Below are 9,202 nucleotides of genomic sequence, written 5' to 3'. Positions count from 1 at the left end.
TTGTAATAGGTTAAATATGCTGTCTTTAATACTGCATAATTTATGCAACAATCACTATGTGTAATACACTGTCTTTTAAAGGTGGTAGATCTTTCTTAATTGTGTAGGCTCCATAAACATCAGTGTTGTCCAGTAACAGTTAAAAAAATACCTGGTCCATGGTGCAATCTGGGGAAGAATTATGAACATGGTCCAAAGCAATCATATTATTGTCATGAGGATGGGAAGGTAAAAAGTTTGTTAGAAAGAGGAGAAAATATCTCCAGGAAATTTTTTTTGCTTTCACATTTTTCAGAAGGAACATGAACAATGAAGAAAGTTAAAGAGAATTTTTAAAAAAGTTCATGTTGTCCTGTATAACATTTTTATTCCATGGATCTATAATAGTAAGAGCAGCTTTGAATAATCAACTCAGTAGTTATCCTCAAGTGTTTAATACAGAGAAACTTTTTAGTGGTATGTTTGGGTTCCAATGACTGTTGATGTTTGCAAACATCTCAGACTAAATGACGGTGTTTCAAAATCTAGAGTTTTCTTCTCATGAGAAGGAAAATAATAATTATTTCAAAGCATAGTAATTCTATTTTAATAAATTGGGCCACATGTTAGCCCTTCTGCATTAAACCAAAATAACTAGCCTTTTTTTCTTATATCTCTTTCCTAATATTTTCCTGTTGTCTCTTGGTTTCTGCATGCTAATCTCAAAGGAGTGATTTCATATGCATATGTATCTCAGTTATTTTTGGTTTTAAAAAAAAGTACAGAAGATTCAATGGGGAATATCCTTTTTTGTGAGTTTAGAGAACAAAAAATGGCTACTATATGCACCATGTATCAAACAATGGTAAACCAATTTAGAAAAAAGCATGGAGGAAGATTAGAGCTAGAAGTTGCCTTATGTAATACTACTTGCTTTTCTTTCAAATAGTACAGGTTCCCAAAGTTTCAGAGTGAGAAATGTAATTCTTCCTTAGCTTCACGTGTCTCCATTTCATTATGGGTGCTTTGGTAAGTGTCATGTATTTAGTTCTGTGGTTTTAGAGCTCTCTTCTGATACATATATCACACAGGGTGGGGTACAAGCACATTTTGCTCCTGCTTAAATCCCAGTGGAAGCACCTGCTGTTAAATTACCAGGTATGGTGGTGTATGGACATGAGATTTAGATATTTATTGGGTTAACTTTTATAGTTTATCTAAGGCAGGGCAGAGCTTCAAGGGTGAAATCCTGGCCCTATTGAATGGATGGCAAAACTCTCACTGAGCATAAATGGGGCTAGGTTTCCATGCCAGGTGTACTAAAGGTGGAGCTGTCACTGGGGAATACTGATCATTAGTACTTGTTGGGCAGTGTCCTGGGCCAGAAGTTCTGGGGCCTCACCCATGACCCAAAATCAACCCAGAGTGTTTTCTGCTGGTCTGGTCCTTAAAATGCAGTGAAATATAATGTGCTGGGCTATTGTAGCTATGTTGGACCCACAATATTAGAGATGGGATGGGTAAGAAGTCCTGAGAGTGAAAGAAACAAGCTTTTGAGATGACATTCTTTTTCAGGACCTGTGTCAGCTCAAAAGCTTGCTTCTCATCAACAGAAGATGGTCCAATAAAAGATATTACCTCACCCATCCTGTGCAAGTTTATTATACCATATAAGGCCAAAGTCAGCATTTATACTCCATATCCACAGCTTCACATTAAAAAAAAACCCTTATTCTTTCTGAGCTTGGAAAGCAGTACCTGACAGTTAAGTACAATCATTTTGCTTGGTTACATTGCCTGAAGTAGTGTTTCTCCTCACATGACACAATTTCTGGCTTAGCAAGCAGACCTAGGAGGCTTGCTTCCAATTTTTTCTATTGTAGATATCTTTCAGCACCAATGTACCTCTGCCAGTGTGAGTAGACATAGAACAGGTGATTTTTATCTTTGTCATTTAGGCCCATAAATTTAAATGAATTTCGAAATAACGGGCTGGTTATTTTGAAATTTATACTCCTGCTTTCCTCAGGGAATAATGCTTATTTTGAAAGTTATTTCAAAACAGCATTAGTGTAGAAGCTCCGCTGCTGATATTTTGAAATAATTACTCCCCAGGATAATTTAAAGTATTGACTTACAGCCCCAGGAAGCATTGGGAAGTAAAGGTAGCACATCCACAATAACAGAGCCTGCCTCAGAATAATTTTGAGGCTCCCCTGTTGTAAGGACACACTATTTAGATTTTATTTTAGTAGTTATTTCGAATTTAGTTATTTTTAAATAATCTCCTAGTGTAGACATGCTCTTTCTGTAAGTGGTCTAAGTGCTGCTTTGTGAGACACTGAACCCACACCCAATCTACACTAGCTCTTCCCGTATTGCTATCTTTGGTGGAATATTTTGGTGGAATATATTCTCAATATAGATGTGCCTAACAATCATATTCTTTGTTAAGCATATTCATTAGTCATTAGCTGTTTATAACGGTCTGGTTTTATTAAGTATTTAAGAAAGGGGTCAGCTGCCCAATGGAATCATGATCTGCAAACAGTTGGAAAGTTTTAGAGAATTTCTTTTTAGGGGGAGTGTGATGGGGCGCTGGTCTCCAGCGATGCGCAGCTCATGGCACCCCGCACTCCCTAGCAGGCCGAGGGCAGGGGAGGTACTGGTGGGGACGGGGGCAGGAGATGGTGGCTCCGCATAAAACCCCTGAGGGTTGGTGAGTTACGGGGGAATCCCCACCAACCAGACAACGCCGGTATGTCGCTGCCTTTAGGGTCCTGGGTCGGGACCCGGAGCAAGGGTGGGCCTGAGTCCCCCTCCTCCCTCACTCAGGGTTACATACGCCAAGCGGGACTCTTACCCAATGGGCTCCCCGCTGAACCATGGACCACGACTAGGGGTGGAACTAATGGAAGGGAAACATGGGTGGAGGAAGGTGCACGGGCAGTCGACCCCGATGATGAATAGGCTGTAAGCCTGAGGGGGAGCCCAACCCGCGACAGGGAGAAAGTGAAAGGTTAGAAATAAGATGAAGGTTTTTTTTACATACTCTTGATTTTTCCTATTTTCATGAAGAATTAGTAAACTAGAAAAGAAGTAGAATTTTTTCTGTCTGGGTAAAAAAACGTGTGGTTCTGGAAGTCAAGGGGAAATTCAAGATAAGAACACAGGAATACTGAACTGCACATGGGGCTTCTAAACGGCATCAAAGCATAACTTTTCTCCTTTCCTGTAAATACTCTGAAGATTAAAAACCCTCTATATAGATGACTAAAAATCAGACAAACTTAACAGCTCAAGGCATAAATATGGCATGGGTCTGGTATGAGTCAGAGCCATTCTGGTGCTAAGTCTTTATCACTGGTGAGTTGAGCTAACCTCACTCTGATTCTTTCTGGAAATATGTCCATGTTACAAAATGTACCAGCCCAATAGACCACCTTCTTGGTAGTTTCAGTAAGGCTATGTCTAGAAGCTTTTCCAGAAGAGATCTTCCGAAAAAACTTCTTCCGAAAGAGAGCATCCACGCTGCCAAAGCACATCGAAAAAGCGATCAGCTTTTTTAAAAGATAGTGTCCACACTGAATGGACGCTATCTTGCATGGAAGCTCTGATTACTATGGATAGAGTGGCCACCAGGGCACCTGTGCTTTTTCATCTTTCCTTTTCTTTTGAAATAGCTCCCTCTTCGCCATCCACATACGCCCTTTTCTGAAAGAGCTCTTTTGGAAAAAGACTTCTTCCTCGTAGAAAGAGGTTTACCAATGTCAGAAAAAACCCTTTGTTCTTTCGATTTTTTTTTTCTAAAGAATGTGATTGTAGTGTGGACGCAATTGAAGTTTTTTGGAAAAACGGCTGTTTTTTCAAAAAAAATCTCTGTAGTGTAGACATAGCCTAAGAGTGTGACAGAATCAAATGCTATGGAAAGTGAACTACCACATGATCTCTCCAGTTGGACTCCCCATCAGTAATGAGGGATATTAGTAGATCAGTGTAGAGAAGCCTTGATTGTTCCTTGTCTATGATCAAAGAAATATTTTACTTTTATAGATGTCATACTAACATATTTTATTAGTTAGGAATTCACTTGTGGAGTGTTGCTGTTGTTATGTATCAAGTATTGAGTATGTTCTGAGAACTATACAGGACTTGGGTGTGGTTAGAGTATGACTTTGTAGTCTAAATACAGAGTTGTGAAACACTGTTACATGGTTGTTTACTTTGAACACTGTTATTTGAAGTGAAATGAAGGATGAGGAAAAACAAAAAAGGGGAGGGCAGTGACAAGGAAGGGCCAGTAAGCTTGGACAGCAGATCTCAGTGCTGTGTTTAATGGGAAAATGTTGATTGTATAATGTTTTTGCAAATGTGTCAAAGACAGGATAACCATTCAAAGCTCTGTGCACGACGTCTCTGGAAGTTTATAAAATGGTTACAGGGAAAATTGGGAGGGAGGACTGGATGACTTGACTGACATTAGTAGGACATTCTTTCATCTTTAGGTGTAACTTCAGGCCAGATCTTCATCCCTATCATGGCATCACTCATTCAACAACACAATACACAGTTCGATACAAGTGGGAGTCATGGGGGATTTGACAGAATTCTATGGGAGTAGGAGCTGGCCCTTTGGCAGGAGTAAACTATCTTATGATCATCATGTAACCCTTAATCTCAGAGGTATGTCCAGGGGTATCTCAGAGCATGGAAGAGTTCGTATTGTTGCTGTCAGATTTGTATTTTTATTTTGTAAGCACACATGGGGCCAATACCTACTTCTTTTACACACTAGAGCAATACCTCTCAGGGTGGGCTAATTTAAATCAGTGATACTAATCATGATTTAATTCTGCAAGCAAGTATCCTGTATTTATATAATCAATTTTAATCTTAATTTGCAATTGCACGTTCATTATTTTCCTAAAGCAAAAGTTCATTCTCATGCCAAATAGAGTAAGGCAATTAACTCCTGTGTCCTATATACAACACTCTTGTTAACACACCCAGAATCATATTAGATTTCTTTTCATCTGCATCATATTGACATGTCATATTTAGTTTGTGGTCCGCTCTAGCCCTAGATCCTTTTCAGCAGTACTGCCACCTAGACCAGGGATCGACATCCTTGGGCTCTTAGCCTGTCAGGTCAATCTGTTAGCAGGCCACAGGACAGTTTGCTGATGTTGAGCATTCACAGGCATGGCTCCCCTGCAGCTCCAATGCCCATGGGTTGCTGTTCCTGGCCAATGGGAGCTGCAGGAAGTGTCAGCCATCACTTCCATTGCCTTTGTTTTTTACATGCAAATATTTATAATAAAAAATAAAGAGCATTGTACACTGTATAGTTTGTGTTCTAATTTAAATACATATTTTTGAAAAATTTAGAAAACATCCAAAATATTTAAATAAATGGTATTTTATTGTTGTCTAACAGTGTGATTGTGATTCTTTTTTAATTGTGCAATTAATAGTGATTAACGTATAGTCACTTGACAGCTCCAATATCTCAAAATAGTGAACCACTGAATTCTGTTTGATATTTTAGGGGAGGATGAGTTTTGATCCACTTCTCTAGAGTGAAACTGAAGTAAAGTGATTGTTGAGGAGATATACTACAGCCTCAACAACATTCCCCTTTATTCCTGCAGTCCTAAAACATGAGCTAAAAAAGGAATCAAATGAGCACTGAATCCATATGTTATAACCTTCAGGTTCAATCCTTTACTTTCTAGAATATCTTCTCGTCTTAATTTTGACATTTTTTATTTATGTAAATGATTATAACAGATTATAGTCAATGTAGGCCTTCGGGTGGATCATCATAATTTCAATTTTATTTTTAACTGTTAGTTGGGTTAATTTAAATTAATTTAAAAAACTAACAAAACTAATTGTTTATCCATCCTTGTTCCCATTGCCTGAAGTTAGAATTTGGCCAACAGGATTTAGCCCATATAGCCTCTGAAAACAGAGGAGTCAAAAGCTCTTCATAAATCATACTGAAGAATGAAATATTTGTAAAGCCAACAAACCTGGGTTGTGAGCAGGTAGGATTGAACCTGGGAACCATTGGGGCTGAAGCCATTTGCCTCTATTGCATGAGCTAAAAGCCACCTACCTCTTCATTAAGCCTGTACAGCAGATTTCACTCTCCCTTTCTCAGTAGTCTCAGTGCCTCGGGGTTATACATGGTTACATAATAGAAATAGGAAGCGAAAAGGAATACCACATTACATTTCACCGTATTACATTTAAAGAAAATAAAGATTAAAAGGCGCCAGATATACCAATTTTTTTTTAAGAATGTCTATATAATTCTTCACATGTCCCTTCACTGGACCTTCCTGTGGATGTGGTACAGAAAGAGTAAGAATGGAACTATGAAGCCTAGAACACTGCACATCTCAATGTAATTCAAAGGAAGTGTGACTTTCGAGTCTGGCCACTGGATGTCACCATGGTTATATGAGACAAAGTTGGTGAGAAGATAAGCTTTAATGGGCCAGCTGCTCTAGGTGAGCGAGAAATTTTTGAGTTTACATAAGAACAGCCATGCTGGGTCAGACCAAAGGTCCATCTAGCCCAGTATCCTGTTTGCCGATAGCGGCCAATATCAGATGCCCCAGAGGAAGTGGACAGAACAGGTAAATCATCAAGTGCTCCCTCTCCTGTCATCCATTTCCAGCTTCTGACGAATAGAAGCTAGGAACGCCATTCCTACCCATCCTGGCTAATGGCCATTGCTGGACCTAACCTCCAAGAATTTATCTAGTTCAGAGGTGGCCAACCAGTTAGAGACTAAGAGCCAAAATAGCTGTGGCTAGTGTGCAAAGAGCCACGTATTATATATTTATTTGTATATATCTATATATCTCTTGATATAAATGTGCATATATAGAGAGATAGTACACAAAATATCGTGATAAAAATAACATTTCAGGACATTTCGGTTCTGTTGTAGAATACCCGACAGAAAGTTAGCTAGTCTGCTGATTGGCTACTAATGACCAGTTAATGATTTACTGATTGGCTCACATTCAGCGCTAGGGTACAGATTTAAATGTATACAACAGGCAAATGAAGATTAGTAACAGATAACATATTAACAGAGCATTTACTAAAAACCAATAAAAAAGTCTCTAGTCACTTAAAAAAATTATGGCCAGTGCATGGATCTTCAGAGAAATTGACAAGGAACAAACATCAAATTTAAAAAAAAACAAACCTTTGAAAATACAGTAATATTCTCTCACTAAAAATAAGCATCCCCCCCATGTATTTTAAAGTCAACTCTACTGCCCTATTATGTCCTGTGAGTTTTTTAAAATTAAACTGAGCTGAGAAGTAAATTTAGCACAATTTGAAGTGCCTGTTTCACTCCAGCTCGTTGAGGTATGGTTTCCTCATTTTTTTTACTTATGAACATTATGGCTTTTCTATAATTCTAAAAATTCAGGTCTGTCCCAGACTGCAAATATGACAGGTTCAAAAACAATAAAGGAGAGACTCAGATCTCAGAATGATTGCTTAAGCTTGGCAAACAATATAGCCTTTGAATTTTCTTTAAAGAAATACAGTATAAACCAGGTACATGCTGATTTTTTTTGCCTTGGAATTTAAATATGACATCTGTGTTGGCTACCTTATTCTGCATCCATGAAGACTTTGAGTTTAAGGTGCTTCAGCCCCCTGATCTAACACAATGCCCCTCCCCTCCCCCAGAGACAGGCACCCCCAGTTCCCCTACTCTAACCAATGCCTGGGTCTCACCAGAGCCACTGCCTCAGCCACGTGCCTCTCCGTCCAGGTGCTGGGGCGCATGCACAGAGTGGCTGTGAGCAGTCTGGGCATGCCCAAACAAGCCACATTTTCTTTGAGCAAAGAGCCATGGGTTGGCCACCCCGATCTAGTTCTTTTTTACATCTGTTAAAATCCTAGTCTTAACGACATCCTCTGGCAAGGAGTTCCACAGGTTGACTGTGTGCTGTGTGAAGAAAAACTTCCTTTTATTTGTTTTAAATCTGATATCTATTAATTTCATTTGGTGACCCCTAGTTCTTATGTTATGGGAACAAGTAAATTTTTTCCTTATTCACTTTCTCCATACTTGTCATGATTTTATAAACCTCTATCATATCCCCCCCTTAGTTTTCTCTTTTCTAAGCTGAAAAGTCCCAGTCTTTTAAATCTTTCTTCCAAACCCCTGATCATTTTTGTTGCCCTTTTCTGATGCGTTTCCAATGCCAATATATCTGTTTTTGAGATGAGGCAAACACATCTGTATGCAGTATTTAAGCTATGGACGTACCATGAATTTATATAAAGGCAATAAGAGTTCTTCAGGACTGGGACACTAACTCAGAGTCACAATGAAGCACAAGGTGGAACTGATACTTTAGTACAATTAGCTAACACATTGCAGGGGATTATTCAAGGAATTGTGGGATAGGAAGAGAGTGGAGCAGCAAAGGCAGTTGTGGGAGTTGTTAGTGGGTTATAAAGTATTGTAATAAACCGAAAATCCAGTGTCTCGATTCTGACCATGATTTTTAGTGTCTAGCAAAGTTATAAACTGTTACATATAAATGAGCTGTAGTATAGATGAAGGAACCTTTAGACAATTGGGCAAGTTTTATTTTAAGAAATCAGACTGCCAGTTTCTCCGCTACTACAGCAAATAGATGCTATGCTATAGAAGACCTTAAGGGCATGTCTACACATCCGTGTTATTTTGGAATAACTAATGTTATTCCAAATCACAAAGAGTGTGTCTACACAGTAAGCCCTTATTTTGAAGTAATAGTGAGCTGGAGGACTTCTTACTCTGACTCCTGTAGCCTTCATTTCACAAGGAGTAAGTGTTCTTCCTTAGACTTCCTGCTCTGTAGACAGCGCCAAAAGCCAAATTAAACTATTTCGACTTAAGCTACACAATTGATGTAGCTGAAGTTGTGTAGCTTATTTTGGCTTCAGCCCTGCTACGTAGACGTACCCTGAGTGTAGAAAACAAAGTTTTAATAAAAAAAAGGTGGGAAGTAATGCGGTATTAATTTGGGAAAACACCACAAACAGAGTTCATAAACAAAACCACGAGTCCCATTCCAAGCAGGTTGGGGAATGTCCTTTTCCTCTTGGGTTTTTAAGTCCAGCAATGTAAACATCCCCTTCACATGCCCAACTGTTCTCTACCCTACTTACAGTTGCTGCCCTTGGTCAGGGC

This window comes from Pelodiscus sinensis, chromosome 6, assembly GCF_052426305.1.
Source record: "Pelodiscus sinensis isolate ZL-2025 chromosome 6, ASM5242630v1, whole genome shotgun sequence".
In the NCBI taxonomy this organism is placed as follows: domain Eukaryota; kingdom Metazoa; phylum Chordata; order Testudines; family Trionychidae; genus Pelodiscus; species Pelodiscus sinensis.
This window is presented reverse-complemented; position numbering follows the sequence as displayed.